Source organism: Castor canadensis, chromosome 16 (genome assembly GCF_047511655.1).
Source record: "Castor canadensis chromosome 16, mCasCan1.hap1v2, whole genome shotgun sequence".
NCBI classification, from domain to species: Eukaryota; Metazoa; Chordata; class Mammalia; order Rodentia; family Castoridae; genus Castor; species Castor canadensis.
The window spans coordinates 30,496,856-30,515,077 of NC_133401.1; the positions used below are offsets into that span (position 1 = coordinate 30,496,856).

An 18,222-nucleotide genomic window follows, 5' to 3' on the forward strand; every position below is an offset into this window, starting at 1 on the left:
CACAGTGCAGTCCTTCATCTTTATGTACACCAGTCACCTTCAGTAGCTACTCATGATCCTTGTCAGAGGACATGGAAAATTCAAACAACAGCATGCAAGTACCTGTAATTGCATCATATGAGAAGCTATACTACAGAAATCTAAGCCTGAGATGAAACCACAGAGGACAGATCATTATCCTGAAGAAATGTCACCCCCTTTCATGAACTCAGTGCTCTCTACTCTACTTCTGCAAGCATTGTTGTAAGAGACTCACCCTTCAGGTATAATGCAGCCTGGGAAGAGTACCTCCAGAATCCCTGGAAACACAAAGGAAGCAGAGGACATACTGATGGAGTGTGATGAGTTTAACAAAGTATACACTCAAAGCACCCATTTGGAAGCACACAAAAGACCACATATGGGAGGAAAAAACAAGTTAGTGTACCTGGGAAGGATGTACATGGTAGTTTGTTTGGTCTGATTAACAAGATATTTCTGCACACATACTGGCATCAAAACCTTTCCAGTATCTAGACTGTCACCACAGTCATTCTGGCCATCTTTCCCTATACCAAGAAATGCCATGTGCTAGTCTGAATCCTTCCCTCTTCAACCTCAGCCCAACTCTCCACTCCTCCTGACACTTTCCCCCATTACCTAACCTATTTTTTTACATGTACATTTTAACTTTGATTCACCTCCTGTGAATCTCTAAATTTACATCACTCAAAACTTCCACATGACCAGTAGTCTGTATATTCAGCAATCTCCTTATCACAGATCAAACCTAAAGAGTGATTAATGTCACAGTGTACCCCCATTATAACTATAATATGCTAATAAATAAATAAATAAAATTAGCTTCCACAGAAATAAAAATAAAATGCCAGAAATAAGAACACCAAAACATAACTCCATTTATATTTTCTCCTAAATAATGGGTATAGTTTTATTTACACTTGGAATTTAGATGCAAAAACATGACCATTATTTATATTTCATCTGGTAGACAGTAATATAAAAATAATCCACCCTAAGAGAATGTTTTCTGAAAATAAATATGACAGTACAAGTGCATGAGTGTGTTTTTTTTTAATGAAAAATTAAGAAATAAAAGTAAATGTGATGGTTTAGGAGTGAAATGATTTCAAATCTCAAATTTCTGTATAAAAATAAGCAAACATTGGCATTTTAGAACACAGTGTATAATTACAGAGCTTGCACAGATAAACATTTACATAAATCCTTAGATTTCATATGGTAAGAGATCACATGACAATAGTTAAAATAATGATGTCTCCATTTTCTAGAGAGAAATATACCCTTAGAAACTACTTACATATATTATTATTTACATTTTTCCAAGTTTTTTACCTAAGTGAAACTAGGTAATAAAACATTTTGCAAATAACTTAGATATTTTAGTTTGCTCATTCAAAATTCATAATCTGTTTTCTGTGAAGATTAACATTACATATTTTCATTGAAGCCATCATAAAGATTTAAGGTTTCTTCATTAAAGCACATAATTTTGGTTTATATTTTACAAATAACTTATATAGAGTACACTGATACTTTTTTCCAATGAATGATCCTTGCCTTTAATTTTTGGTAAATAGGAGGTGAGGTGTATAGTGCTGCATTGGGTGATAACCCAGCATGCTAAACATATACATTTCCAGCACAATATCTTTCTGCTCTCTCCATAAGTCTCAAGATGTCCCTCACTCCTATGAGGCTCCGTTTATGTATCTTGAATAAGGCCTTTCCAGGTGACTTAGCCTATGCAAGAAATGCCTGAATGAAGCTGGCAGAAATATTTGTAAAGACGTGAAAATTCCTCAGAACACAGTATTTTGGTTCCCATATATTTGAATACTCTAAACTCAGAATGTCCCTGCATTGAACCATTTGAAATTTCCAAAGTTGCTTTGAACTAGTAACAGATGGATAGAGTGCTCATTGTGTAAAGTATATATGATGCTCATCTTTAATCCTATTCTGAGTTCTGTGTTGACAGACATTATTGCTCACATTTAAAACAGCATCATGATTTTTGAGCACTTAATAGAACATGAGCTTTAAAAAAAGTTGACATAAAAAACCTGAATCCAAGCAAACAACAGACCAATGGCATAGGAACCATTATTATGAAAACCAATTCTCCTTCACCCTGCAGACAAAGCATATCGGAGAGACATGGGTGTCATGGATGATGAGCAACAAGAGGCTGAGTGCAGGAAAACACAAGGACACAAGCACAGAGGTGTTCACTGTCCACTGGCCTGGGTTTGCAACTAGAGTCGTCCAGACAGTCAAGAGAATATACACTGAGTAGAAGGTAAAAAATGAACTCACCAAGATCATGATGGTGCATGTGGCTCTGGCCTCATGGAAACATCTGGAGGAGAGGCTGTGACAGTGGAAGTGTTGGACTTGCTGCTTATGTCTGTGCAGGACAAGGACCATGTAGCCCAAACACACAAAATCAAGGGAAAAATATAGGATTGCATATAATGGGCTAAATATCCCTTGCATTTGCCAAGAACAGTCTTCCTGATTATTTTTCCCAGTGTAGTTCTGGTTACTCACTGGACCACTCATAATTCTAAGAAGACATGAACTTAAAAAGATATGTGGGATCCAGCACAGGAAGCAACAGAAGCCGATGAACTTGAGGGATCTAAACTTGAGTGCCATCCACCTGCACATGCTGGAGTCAATCTTGATGGCCTGGAATCCATTCAGCAGACAGATAGTGCTCAAGGAAACTCCGGTGCCCAGTCTGTAATTATAAAAGACAAGTTTGCATCCAATATCACCCAGAAAGTATTTCATTCTACAAGCAGACATAGTCTGTGGTATCCTCTTGAAGAAAAGAACCAAAGAATTGGCTAAGGCCAGTTGGTTGAGAATCAAGTCTGTGGGTCTCAACTTGTGTCCAATGAATAAGGTGAAGTTACACAAAAAAAGGAGAAAGGAATTCCCCAAGATTACAACTATAGTCTGAGTGAGGAAGATAAACCCCATTTCCAACTTTCCAGAAGCCATTCCATCAATATCTAGGAAGTGTTCACTTCAGTTGAAGTTGGCGAAATCACTAGAGGGAAATAACTATAAAAATGTCTTCGTCACTAGAGACATAGCTTGTCCTGTTTAGCCTAAATAGAGTTTCTCCATTAAAGCAAGAATTAATGCTTTCTGCTCATTTGTGCAAAGGCAATTCATGGAAATCTCCATTGGAAATGAGCCAATGTCCACGTGCAGGGAATGAGGTCCACGAATGAGGCTGCACTGCAGTACAGATAGGCACCACTGTAGAGGTGAGTGGAAGAGTTTGTGTCTGAATTCAGTGGGATTTCCATTCATTCTATGTTGGAAGACATAGATTAAGTTCATGTTGAGTAACATATTGAAAAACACTAGAATATGGAGAAAGTGTTAGGCATGTGTGTGTGTGTATCATCCACAAGAATTTCTAGATGAATGAAGAAAAGTGCATACTTTGGAACCACAGTGGAGAGATAACACTGACAGTGCTTTACTCAAGCACAATTCTGACAGAGGGCCTACTTTTTAAGTTTGAGTTATTCTGGATACAAACAAACAAAGATCAAGCCCAAGCCCAGAAATCTGGGAACAACCTGCCACAGTGTCTGATTGACACACAGCCACAAGAGATAGCCATGAAGATGGGTAAGGTCACACGTGGACCTGATGGAAAGTGTAAGGCACAGGGATCTTGGACTATAGAGGATGCTGTGGTCAGTGCCCCATGCTCAGTGGAGAAGAGTGAGCCCCATCAACTGTGCATTACTGTGGAGACTGAGAGCTCTGAGCCGAAGACTGGGGATTGCTGGACCTCCATAGCTGCCTCCTTGCAATGTGTGTTTTGCTGCCAGGTGAGACTAAGAGTTCTGTGTCCAGGACCAGCAGATAATTCTATTTCCTCAGCCTCCTCTCTCACTGGGGTGAGCGGCACATGGCAGACACTCTCCCCGCACTGGGTAAGCACAGGGTTATTCTCAGAGCCCCTACTGAATATTCATGATAAGTGAAGTCCTCACCAACTGACAGCACTTTTTTGTCAGTTGAGGAGGAGGATTAGGATGAGGCAGGTATGTTTCACAGTGAATATTCCATTTATATTTGTGCACAGATGGATTCATTCAAGTATGTTCACAGTAACAATTTTAACTCCTATGGTAAAAATGTAGAAGCAAAGAAATCACCAGAATAATGAAAATAAATTACAGAACAACAACAACAAAAAAAACCCAAAGCAAAATAAGAAACTTGATTAAGAATCAGGAAGCACTTGGAAGATGAATCATAAGTTAATTGAAATAAACACATTTATCAAAAAATGGTGTGTGAGAATCTGCATTGTTTGCCGAAAACACCCCAAGAGTCTCCTTAGTCCTGTGTAATGGGTGAATGTAGCCCTTGAGGAAATGCAGTGATCACAGGCAAAGTGACTCATGGTTTACTCTGATCATAGTTCTGTGGAGTCACAGCAAGGATCTAAATTAAACATTCCACCCCATCAAACACAGGGAAGTGGAGTTGCCTAGAATAAAGGCTATCTGCTTAGAGTTGTCCTGTAAAACAACTAGCATATAACATGGTGGCTGCTGTAATAGTGAAGCAAAGCTATAGTTAAGAGATGGCTCATCAAAAATACCACTAACAACATGTGTTGGCAAGGATGTGGGGAAAAAGGAAGCCTAATCCACTGCTGGTGGGAATGCAAGCTGGTGAAACCACTCTGGAAAAAATTTGGAGACTTCTTAAAAATCTAAACATAGACCTGCCATATGATCCAGCAATCCCTCCTGGGGATATACCCAAAGGAATGCAACACAGGTTGCAGAGGCACCTGCACACCCATGTTTATTGCAGCACTATTCACAATAGCTAAGTTATGGAAACAGCCAAGATGCCCCACTACTGATGAATGGATCAAGAAAATGTGGTACTTGTACACAGTGGAATTTTACTCAGCCATGAAGAAAAATGAAATCTTATCATTTGCAGGTAAATGGATGGAACTGGAGAACCTCATTCTGAACAAGGTCAGCCAGGCTCAGAATACCAAAAATTGTATGTTCTCCTTCAAAAGTGGACTATAGATCTAGGGCAAATGCAGCAATATGGTTGGACTTGGATCACATGCACATACGGGAGATACAGGAATTAGTAGGAAACCCAAAACATGAAAGCGTTTGATGTCCCCCACCCCAGAGGAACTAATACAGAAACCTTAAAATGACAGAGGTTATCATGAGCAGGGGATCAAGAACCAATGTAAAGATCAATAATAGTCGAATCAACATGGGTTGTAACACATGGGTACATGAAAGCAATAGTAGGAATCTCTCTGTATAGCTATCCTTAAATCAACTATCAAAACCACTTTGTCTTCCTCATGCTTATGTCATTTCTTCAACAAAATTAGTGATAAGGGCAGAACAGGACCTGCCTGGAACTGAGGCGGGGTGGGGGGACAGGGTGGAGAAATGAACCAAACAATGTATGCACATGTGAATAAATGAAAAAAATAAAATAATTTAAAAAAAGAGATGGCTGAGAGGAGGACACATAGACACATGGGCAGATGAGATGGACAGATAGTCTAATTATAAATCTGCTTACATATGGATCAGTCCTGAAGGACAGCCTCAGTCCTTGAATGTAAGGAGAGTTTCAGTTTATTGTGAGAATAAAAACTAATTGGTGCTTATGTGATTTGGTACATTTGAAAACAAATATTTGTATTGTAAGTGCATTAAAGCCCCTCCTTATTGTATACCTCAAAATCTTTGGGCCATATTCATCTTTACAAGAGGTTTTCACTTGTATAAATGGGAGAGAATGGTGCTTTTTTATTGCTGAGAGAATATTAAGAGCCTTCAACTTTCAATTGCAATTTAGAAACATAATAAGGACCACATCTCACACCACGTGTCAGCCCATAACAAAACAATACTGTGCACACACACACACACACACACACACACACCTCAAATAGCCACATGCACACCAAGTTTGTACTAATTGGCGGGAGCCCAGATTCATAACCTCAGTACACCTGGCATGCTGTGTCCTGAAGCATAGTGCTTAGTAAGAGGTACTTATATTCAGGTTCAGGGAGAATTTAATAGGAAGAGCACAGGTGACATGAAGCATTGGGGCAGGATATAGTGTGGTACAGTTTGGGGCAGGATATAGGAAATGGCTTTGGTACAGTATGTATCCCTCCACACATCCACATAACTGGAATGGTTTAGTTTCTATCAGTTACATCTATGCATATAACAATCATTTATCTTTTATCTGCCATCTATCATTATCAATCTGTAATTTATCTCTTTTAGCTACCTATTATATGCAATTTAAAAAAATTCCTTCGTCAGAAGGCTGACTTTTAAGAAATTATTCTTGAATTTCCAGAGATAAAGTCCAAGAATATAACAGGTACATAGAATGAAAAAGTACTTACCACATGTGGGTTTATTTCCTGGGAAGTGGGTGCAGGACAACCTCCGTGCAGGTGTTCACAGGGGTCATCTGATCCCAAGATAAAGGTTTAGACTCCATGACCTCACCTCTTGTGGGAAGTGATTATCTCTTCACTGTAATTGCAGTGATAGTGTCTGCAGGGGACTGAGATCATTTCTGAGAACATGTGTGAACCAGAAAAGTTCCTGAAAGTCATTAAAAGTGAATAATAAAGAGCCCCAACAAGAGTGGGTAAAAGTTGTAGAACGCCAACTTCTAAAGTACATGAAATCCCCATGGAAGATGAGCAGAGAACACTGAAATCAATTAACTGAAAAAGAAAACTAAGAACAGCACAGCCAGGACTTTTAGTGAAATTCAAGTAGTCTCCAAAATGTAATTGCTTCCATTTCTCATGCACTTGGGTAGTAAATCTGAGGAAGAGACAATGGGCCAGGCAAACTAGAAAGAGGATTCAAAGTTGTGCAAAGGAAAACTGTGTTGTCATAACTTCAGTTTTCTCAACAAATATTTATTGGTACCTTGTGTGATTCAGGCAGGCTTGAGATAATAGCATGTGTCAGTGCTCACATCATAAAGAGGAAATTTGTCTACATGGAACTTACACTGCATTTGATGAAGCAGAGAATAGGAAATTCATCTCCAAGTTTAAGTAGCAGAGGAAATCACAATGCCCTCCTGAAAACAGAAATAAGAACATAATATACACGCTGAAAGTCAAGGGGCTGAATTGAAATATTTTATTGTATACTATTGGTAGAATTAATAATGACAGAGATTTGTGAAGAAGTATTTTTATCTGTTCATGGTTGGCAACTTTATTTTTTTATAAGAAAAACTATCATTTCATTAAGAAATCAAACAAGTATATTTGCAATATTCATTTGTTATATAACCTGCTCCTGACATTTGAAGAAGCAGTATTCCAGGACTTATAATTTATATGTTTCTGTTAGATAAAATGCATTTTGACAATGGCAGGAGCACTTAACACCGAGTACAATTGAACCTCTTCCTCCACCTCCATATGAATAAATTAAGTGCATTCTTGTTACAAAAACCTAAGGCTTGCATGTAACAGATAAAGCAATAGGGTAAGTGTTTTTGTCAGAGGAATAGTATATTTTCAAATAGATCCACATTGAGGATCTGAATTAAAACACACAATACTGTCAAGAACTCCTAAACTCCCATTCAATAAGAATTCTCATCAGCTCCTCAGTCAGAGGAAGATGTAGGAGATTACCAATCCTTTTCAAGAGAGAAGGTTGCTGAAAAGGGAATCCCTGTTGCAGAGCAGAGAACAATTCCTTAGAAATGAATGTTCAGAAGGCGTTAAATGAGGCATATGTTTCTCTACTAACAAATACTGTTAATGTTCTACATGGGGAGAAAGGTCTAGCTGTATAAATGTGGGCAGTCAAAATCAGGTTTCATAGTCTGAGATGCACCTAACAGAACCTTCTATCTCAGGATAACTGGACATTTTAAAACTGAAGCTATTTTCTTAGTGAATATTAGACATGACTGCAGGTCTCTTGTAATGTCATGACCTATAGAGGAAGGTGTCTTCATTTATCTCATTTTCATAAATTACTACATAATTCAAATTCAAGTACCAGAAAAGACAGTAATGTAGAGGAATTCATCTTTGAATTTTATGGCAAGTCCCTCCCTCTATAGATGAGACTAATCTGTGCATCAATAGATTAACTAGCTGTGTGTGATGGCTCCAGCCTGTAATCCTAGTTACTTGGGAGAAGGAGATAAGGAACATAGTGATTCAAGATCAGCCCCATCTCAACCAAATACTGGACACAATGACAGGTGCCTGTCATTGCAGCTACTTAGGGAAGCACAAATAAGAGAATCATCGTCCATGCTGGCCTGGACATAAAACAAGACCTATCTCCAAAAATAATCAGTTAAATGGGGGAGAGAGTGGCTCAAGTGGTAGAGCATCTACCTAGAAAGACTGAGTAGTATGAGTAACATATATTGTAGACATTTTTATAAATAGCATGACTCAATTTTGTTCTTGTGTTTTAAAAAGCTTTGCACCATTTTTGAAAACTAGATAGCAGAATTAGAGATGTGCCTCCAGTGGTAGAGCACCTGCACAGGTCCATAACACTAAGTTCAAATCCAAAAAAATGTAAATAATGCAATAATTACTGGTGAAGCAAATAGTATTCCCTCTGTTGAAATGTGTTCCTACTGTCATAAAAACTGTGACCTTGGAAAAATAAGAAAGAAAGAACTGCTGTTGTTTCCTGTCAATCACTCAGCAATGGTATGAAGAAAGCACAGTATGTTATTACGTCCACTTTTCACTGACAGAGGCATGGAAACACAAGACATTGATTTGCAGTCTAGAGTCAGACCACCACATAAAGGCCCAGCATTGAGCAGAATAGCACAGTAATGGATCATAGGCCAGTGAGTATGGATATGGCATTTGGACCCGCCTTGCTTCAAGTACAGGTGGCCATCCCAACAGGATTGAGCTAACTTCTCTAGGCACACCACAAGTCCACCCTCAATATACAATGTCATCTGTGACAACTTGGACCTGATACACTCTCTAGTGCTGAGACAGACAACATGCCAGCCTCAGACATGTGGCAAATGTTGGCTTTGTTCATCACCTACTGTTGAAATAGAGGAAGTGACAATGCTCAGACCGTGATGAAAACACCCTGCCCAGGGCTTCAGGAATGATGCCACAAACACAGACAGCTGCAGAGACTGGAATAGACAATCGATCCTTGTGTGCACATGTCCTCATGCCACCAGAATAAAGGACTCTAGTGAACCACAACTGCACCTCAGAATTAAGCATCAAAGCTGACCATGGAAACAGTAAACACTGGGGAAAGAATAAATGCATTTCTGAATTGTTAGATGGACATGAAAATTTGAGGGCCAAGGGGAGAATGTTGTAGTTTGGAATAGAGCACAATTTAAAGCCTGACTTCTCTACAAAAATATACATTATGGTCTTTTAGACACTTTTTAATTAGAGAGGTAAAATAAGTAAATAAATGAATAAAACTTGCATAAATATTTGGGATTTCAGATGATGACGTAGCAAATGATACTTTTACGTATTATATAGGTTATTTCAGAGATTTTATTGTCATTTTGGCTTCTGGTTTAGTTGGATTGGGTTTGTGAGAATGGAACTTGCTATGTAGATTAAGCTGAATTATATAAACTGGATGAGTTTTAAACTTATCAATCTTTTCCCTCTCTGGCTCCTGTCAAATGAGATGTTTCAAAGCAACAATAAACATGCTCAATTTTCTAGGGAGGAGTAGAATGTAAAACTTTTTAAAAACTTTACTCTCTACAAGTCTCATACTTTCATATAGGTGAACTGTAGACCTCTCTTATCCAAGGAGGATATGATCCAAGGCACCCCTTCCTTGGATGTTGGAAACCATAGACAACAATGTTACTGTTGTGTGAATTCTCCAGAGTGACCAAAAAGAAACATCTGCCCATGAATTAGTAATGCAGGGACAGCCCAAAGAAGGACTTGGATAAGTCCATATTGCAGAGAGAATGAGATTTATTGAGGTTTCTCACAGTGCATTGATTCATAGGGGTAGCTGCTCCACTGAGATTCCCTCACTGCTTGATTATGTTTTCCTTTTACCTAAGGACAGCAAGTGAGGAGGTGGGGTGATGAAGCAGGGAGAGAAAGGTAATTAATTCATTTGTAATAGTCAGCCCTTGTTCATGGGAAGACATGTTAACAATCTTCTTGCAAATTATTTCATTGGTTTCACGTATTCTTTTGTTTATGTTCTTGATTTGGCTATAGGTCAATGCTGCTAGTTGGTCATCATGATGGCTCCTACCCAAAATGGCAACAATGATATCAAACCAAGAGGGCCAGTTTTCTCACTTTTATCTTTTTTACCTCAACACAATGAGCCACTAAAAAGGAAAGGTCCCCTGAGAGACAATATTGATTGAAAGTATGCCACAGAGAACCTGAAAATCTTTCAAGTTGGAAATAAATCGAGGATACACAAGAAACTCAAGGGATATTGCCAGGGGAAATGGAATTAAGTTGGAAAGGAAAGTCATTGCACAATATTCATATAAAGCCATCATTCAGGAGATAGTAAACCAAACATTTAATGTTCAACACAAATGTTAGACATACATACTATACACAACTTGGTTGTTCTTGCCTCTAATCCCAGCTACTTGGAAGGCGGGAGGATCACTTGAGTCTGGGATTTCAAGGCCTAATTTAGCAACACAGCCAGATTTCATTTTTTAAAAATGTAATATGCTGAAGAAAGAAATTGATGAAGACACTAGAAGATGGGCAATCCTACCACATTCATGTACTGACCCAAATAGTATCATGAAAATGGCCATATTACTGAAAGCAATCTTAAAATTCAATGGCATCTCCAACAAAAGACAATGTCATTCTTCACAGAAGTAGGAAGAAAAGAAATCCTAAATTCAATGGAAGTAAAAAGGCACTGAAAAGCTAAACCAATTATAACAAAAGAACAGTAGGTATTTCAGCACCTGACATCAAACTATACCACAGAGCCAGAGTAACAAACCCAGCATGGTACTGGCCCAAAACAGACACACAGACCAATGCAATAGAATGGAGAAACCAAAAGTAAGTTCATGTGACTCCAGCCATCATATTTTTAGCAGAGATGACAAAAGTCATTGGAAACAAATAGGCTTATTTTTTGTGACTTTTAAATAAAGGTTCTGGGAAAACAGGATATCCACATGCACAAGACTGAAACTAGATCCTGATATGGCATCCTGTGCCAACATCAACTAGAGAGATTCATGGGGGAAACACTTCAAGATAGAGGCACAGGCAATGACTTTCTGAATAGGAATCTGATAGTGCAGGAAATAAGACCAAGAACTGACAAATGGATTGAATCAAATTAAAGAAACCTGCACACCAAAAGAAACAACACAGTCAAGACACAGCCTAGAGAATGGAAGAAAATCTTTGCCAGTTATTCATCTAACCAGAGATTAATATCCAGGTATTTACAAGAATGGTGGTGTCTCCTTCCCTCATCAAATGTCTTTCCTATTTGTATGTGTTTAAGAACCTATCTATCTATGAATCATCTATCTATCTATGTATTTTTTATCATCTATCATATATCTATCTTCTATGTATTTTTGATCATCTATATATAATGTATCTATCATCTGTCAATCTATCATCTATTATCTATCTATCATCTGTCATCAATCTATCTATCTTATCTATCATCTATCTGTTATCTATCATGTGTCTATTATCTATATCTATCATCTACCTAATTTTCCTATTTATCATCTGCTTAAGACATCTTCTCCAGATCAGTGAGTTAAACTTTTTTAAAGAAAAGTTAATCTTGGATGTCCTGAGATAAACATTTCCTAAGAATCTGACACTTAACTGAATGGAAGATCTACCATAAAGCTGGATTTGCTTCCTTGATTGCAGAGGCTGCATGTGATATGCATGAAAGAGACTCAGGAACCTCAGATAAGTTTGGATTCCATGATCTTACCTACTTGCTGGGGAGTGATTATCATATCACCTGAAAGTGCAGTGACAGTGTCTGCATGGGGAGTGATTATCTTCGAAACATATTGGGATTGCAAGAAGCACTAATAGTTACTAAAAGCGCTTAATAAAATGTCTATCAGGAGTGGCATAAGTGATGGGGGAAAATTGGTTTTGAAGTAATAGTGAAAATTCCCATGGGATTACAGTAGAGGAACCTGAGCTCTAATAGATGAGAGGAGGAGGCTGTTCAATCCTTTCTGGTACTTCTTCATTGATGTGAAGGCTTTCCCCCCAAGTTTGTCAGGAAAATGGTAATGGCCTCCACTGAGGCATTGTTCTGCAAGATATGGCTGATTCTACTCAGCATCCACACCATGTCCCTCTGTGCTTCTAGATCTGCAACTGTACCCAAGTTCTAGCAGGTTTTGAGATTTGAGGGACAACTGTACCTGAAGGAGAGATAAAACATTTTGAAATGAAAGACATGATTTTCTAAATTTATACAGATATAAATCCTGAGAATATGCATGGGAATGGATACTAGGGCATAGGGGAATGATAGGCGAAACAAGCTTGGATAATGGTGAATTCTAATATGCAGATACTAAGCAGAGATCATGCCAACAATACATGTTTGAAATGTCAAATCTGCTTTTGATACACTAAAAAGGATTAAGTGCAATGGATTTGGGAAATTGGAGTATTAAAGTGGATTTACCTCTTAATATATGTATCTCCACCCTGGGAACATGCCTTTCACCATGATTGTGAGAAATAAATTTTGGAAAGATCCAGCATCTTTAAAGAGCTCTGTGATCATTGTCTACAGCTAAAAACTTATAGCAGGAACTACTGCCTCTGTGTGGGAAAACCTAAATGCAATGCAGTAAATTGAATGCAGGGTGACAAGGACCAGATGGTGGCACTTCATTGCCAAAGGCAAGGTGGTCTTGGTTACATTAGTGCATAGTACAGTCAATGAAGCAATCAGAGCAGCCTGAGTTACACAGACATATAGCACTGAATAGTTGGTAGTGGTATTCCTAGGAGTGAAGATGGGAAGTATCTTACATTCTTACTAGAATTGTCTAAGTGGAAAGATTCCAGGCCATGTGAACTAATGTCAAATCTGAATAATAAACACAGCTCCTCAGTAAATCCCCCAATTTGAGTTGGGTGACAGAAATAGAACTTTGAGTGAGCCATGGTCCTCTTTAGTTAAAGAACTTCCGCATACTCCCCAAGCTTCATACTGTTAATATTTCTTCTAGGCTTGCCCTAAGGGAATTATGATATCTTCATTGGCAGAAAGCTAACTGAAAGACATTTGGGGGTCTATTGGACAATGGTTCTGAACAGACACTATTCTAAGACACCTAATGTCACTGTGGTCCAGATACATTAGGGTTTTTAGCATAGATCCATCTCATAGTGAGTTTTGGGTTCCTGAACCCATTTGCTGGTTATTTCCTCATTTCTGGCATGCATAATTGACACACCCACACTGCTTCCCTGACCTGTAGATCAAGGGGTATTAGGATGGGAAGGGCCAAATGGAAACTACTTCCTGCCTCCACCTAGGAAAACAGTAAACCAAAGTAATGCCATATTCTCAGGGGAATTGGAGTCATAAATACCATCATTTGGGACTTAAAGGGTGCAGGGTGGTACACTAGCAATTCCCATTTAGCTTGCCTTTTTTGCCTGTGCAGAAGACAGATGGCTCTTGGGCAAGAGGGTAGATTGCCATAGGTTTAATCAGGTATTGATTCCAACTGTAGCTGCTGTACCAGATGTGACTTCCATGCTGGAGCAAATTAACATACCCCCTGATATGGTAGCAAATATTGATGTGCTCCATGCTTGTGTTTCTATACTTATCAATAAAGACCACAAGAAGTAGTCTGCATTCACTAGCTAAGCCATCAATGTACCTATACATTGTGACATTTACAAAAATTCTTACACTACATCGTAGTAGAATTTACTCCCTCCAGCATTCTCCTTTACTTCTCCTCCCCATATTCCTGGAATAGTCTCAACAGATCCATTTTTCCATTTACATACGTGAGTACATGATATTTCTACCATATTCACTCTCCTACACACGGTCAACTCCTGAATTCTTTGTCATAATTGCAGGGATCTCAATTACATTTCACTTCTACAAGACATTGCACTGAGTAATTACGTTGATAACATCATGGTGGTTGGACCTAGTAAACTAGAACTTAACCATCCTGGACTTAGTGGGTAATATTGTACATCTGGGGTAGAGAAATAAATGTTTAAAAATCAGGAAAGTTCTATCTCAATGAAATTTCTAGGGGTCCACTGGTATGGTGTATATGAAGATATTCCATCTAAGGTGAATGATAATAATTTCAATTCTATAATGGAAAAGAACCATAAGACTTAGGTCAGCTATTTGTATTTCATAGGCAACATCTTTTTGATTTGAGTGTACAGATTGCTGTACTTCTCCAGTTGGGCTGTTTGTGATGCTCACCTCAAACCATTGCTGCATAGCCAGAAGAATGACAGTTGCAGGAAGTTAGATCCAGGAATGTGGCTTATTAGAATTCATCCTGTCTTTCTAGTTACTCAGGTGGAAATGGTCCTCATTGTTCAAGAATTTTTGCTGCCACCAAAGAAATTCCTCCCCTCCCAAGGAAACAAGCCAGAGATAGCAGTCAATACTGGGGTTTCAAAACTTCTGGTTTGCCAAGAAAAATGAAGCACTTATATTCTCATGTAGAACTCTTTTAACAACCTCACTGAGGTACAATTAACAGGCAATAAACTTGCATTACAGTTTGATGAGTTTAAAATGTATACATCTCTCAAAACATTTCTATAAATATAGTAAGAACACATCAATCACCCATTACATTACTTCATTCCCTTATGATGCTTTTCATGTTCTTTACTCTTTAGGAAATAGTAATGTACTAACTCAGGGCTGGTATTCTTCTAGGAACAACACTGCTCAGTAGGAATTTTCACCCTCTACCCAGACTGCAATGAAGTCACTTGATTTGTCATATTAGTAATTCACTTGTTCATTTTGGGGTAGTGGTTTAATCTAAGGTACAGGTTAATTGAATACAATGAGATGTTTTTAAAGGTACATTAATTAAATGAGAAATTTGATGGGAAACACATGACTTCTAGCAACTTGTGCTCTGAAAGTGGAACTTGGACATAGCAGTCTCCCAAGAAGAAAATAACCCAATATCCACAAACTACCTGCATGAAGGCAGTTCATTGCTGAAGAACTCATGTGGGTGTTAAAGATTAAGCATCCCTAGCCCTTCACAAAGGTAAATACTGTTGATCTACATCCCTAGGTGAATTGTCTAACACAGTGAGTATTTAAGTCAGCAGTTACCAATTTTAATTTGCATTCACATCATCTGGGCATCTCCCTAGTCAATCAGATGAGTCTAACCTACTCAGACAGTGATAATTGACTGAAGACTATACACTGTGATGATCTCCATCACTTTTGAACATGATCTATGGAAAAATAAAATCTTCAATGCCAGTAGTAAGTCCACAATGTTCAGACCCTCCCAGGCCACACAACACACAAAGGTCATGGTCTCCCAGACACCTTCCATGATTTTCTCTAAGTTATCAGAAATGGGCAGGCACATGGACACATCTTCCCTTCAGCAAGTTCTCTCAAAAATATTTCTCTGATCTATCTTGTTCCAACACAGGAAGTCTTTTTCCAGTCACTAAAAATATGGCTTCCTACACATTACTGTACATGTGATTTTCAGTTTAAGCCCTGAAAACTTTTATAAGCAAATAAGAGACCATCTAGAAAGAAAATTGACATGATGTCTTTGTCCCTATGTCACTGGGAGTCAGCGGGAATCTGGAGAGGTCCCCTTTCAAGTTAGGAAGCTAACTCAGGTTTTCATACCGGTACTTGAATTGAATGGCCGTATAAACATTTCTGAACAAGTAGCAAAATGAGGTAAGGGACTGGCAGAGTTTATTAGTAAAGCAAATAAAACGGCAGAATACATCCAGATATGGGTATGGGTACATCTGATAAGAGTACTCTAACATCGGGGGTACTTCTGGTGAAATAGTGCAGTTGGGGATGTGGCTTATACTGGCCTTAGCTTAAGTACTCCCCTTTGTTCTGGACATCTAGTAACTTTATCATTTCACTCTTGCAAAGTTTTGATGCATCATACAAGCACTGAGACATTGGATCTGGGGTGATCTTAACAATTCAAGGGTCTTATGACATGATTCCTCATATTTTGTAACTTTTATGGGCACAATTTTGATCAAAAGACTTGTTATAAAAGACACTTCTATGTTCTGGGCACATTACTTATCTGGGGCCGTGTCTAGTAAAAGACTACTTGTGTTTTACAAGACTGCTCAAGTTTTCATTTATTTATTAAGCTGTATTAGGATGCTGAGGCAGCAGTGTAAAAAAAAAACAGAGACTGGGAGTCTTAATGACAGACATTTATTATTTCATAGTTCCAGAGGTAGGATGTCTAAGATTAAGATGTTGACAGATTTGCTTTCTCCTGAGGCATCTCAACTTGTTTTCTAGAAGGCTACCTACCTCATTTCCATTGTTAGGGTAAGAGGCCGGCCACCTTCTGAGAGGACAAAGGACACTCGAGACAAAGGAGGTCACACAGCGAGGTTTATTTCTAGCCGGGCTAGGGTCCGAGCATCTGCCTGATGCAGCAGGTTTCAGCAAGGACCATGAGAGAAAAGCTTAAGCAGATCTTATACTCTTTAAAGCATCAATCATCGTCACATAGGAATTCCTCATGCCCCTGGGGTCACATTTTCCTGATCTTGCCCACATCCTGATCTTGCCCACATCCTGTTGGTGGGGTAATATTATTTATTGGGAACTGGGGAAACACCAGAGGCTTACTTATCAGGTTACAAGGAATGTGTTCTCCCATAAATTAGGGGCTAGTAGTGGAATAGAAACCTAAGGTTTAGATAAGAACAGCAGGGAGTCCTGCTTTGGAAAGTTTATTTACAAGTGGAGACAAAGAAAGGCAGGGATGGGTGCTTATCTCTGCATGGTGCCTTTCATCTCGGTCCCAAACTCTTGCATGGCTCTAATGAGCAATTCCTCACAGCTCTGTCCAAGGTTACAGCTTTTAATTGACAGTTTACCTAATGTTTTACAACCCTGTTTCAAGGCTATCTTCCTCTTCACGAGGTTACCCAAGGGTCATGCCAGTTATAGCTGATTTCTAGGCTAGGTAGGCTGCCAGCCAGTTAAAGGCTCTAACACCATGTCCTCACATGGCCTTCCTCTGTGTGGGCTAGTCCTAGGATCTCTTCTTATAAGGAATTAGGGCCCCATGTTTATGATATCATTTAACCTTCATTTCTCCCTTAAAGTCCCAATTAAGCCAACAGTCACATCGTGGGTTATGACTTCAACATATGAACTTTAGGGAGAAATTATTCAATCCATAACAATGCCAAAGTTATTAATACTTTTGCCAGCCTGTATACTCATTTGTACTTTGTGCTATGTACTGATTTCTTCAGTGTTAACAACACACACTTGAACATATCATAATTACTGAGTTTCACCAACCCTTTGAATTTTAAGGTACATTTTCCTTATTACCCCCAAATTAAATAGATTTATCTTTTCTTTTTGTTATTTGCCTTTTGTAATTCAAATAAAAGTGGCTAATCACAAGAATTTTGTAGTCTTTACTCTCTTTCTGTCCTCCCCTTGTGTAACTTATTTATTGCTTTATATTAATTTTAACAATTATAAAAGGCTAAAATATCTTCTTTTTTGTGGTACTGGGGTTCGAACTCCTTGCCTCACATTTGCTAGGCAGGCATTCTTACTGCTTGAGACACTCCACCAGCACTGTTTTGTTTTGGGTATGAAATATTTTTTACACATACGGCTTGTCATTTCTACTTTTATGATGTTGTTTAATAATAAAAGTCCACTATTTTGATGTTATCTTGGTGTACATATTGTGATATTTTGTATGTTTGGTTTGAGAAATTCTGCTCTACCTTGTCACAAACACGTTGTATCCAGGACCTTTTAAGGTGAATTTTTTTCTTCCCATTTAAGCTTTATCAATCTGAAATTAATTTTTCTGAGTGATTAAAAG

The 18,222-nt window shown here is 38.4% G+C and overlaps 1 pseudogene; it reads right to left on the bottom strand.

Moving 5' to 3' along the window:
- Positions 1 to 2,130: 2,130 nt before the first annotated feature.
- LOC109678795 (vomeronasal type-1 receptor 1-like) lies at positions 2,131 to 3,126 on the bottom strand (annotated as a pseudogene).
- Between the last annotated feature and the right edge of the window lie 15,096 nt (positions 3,127 to 18,222).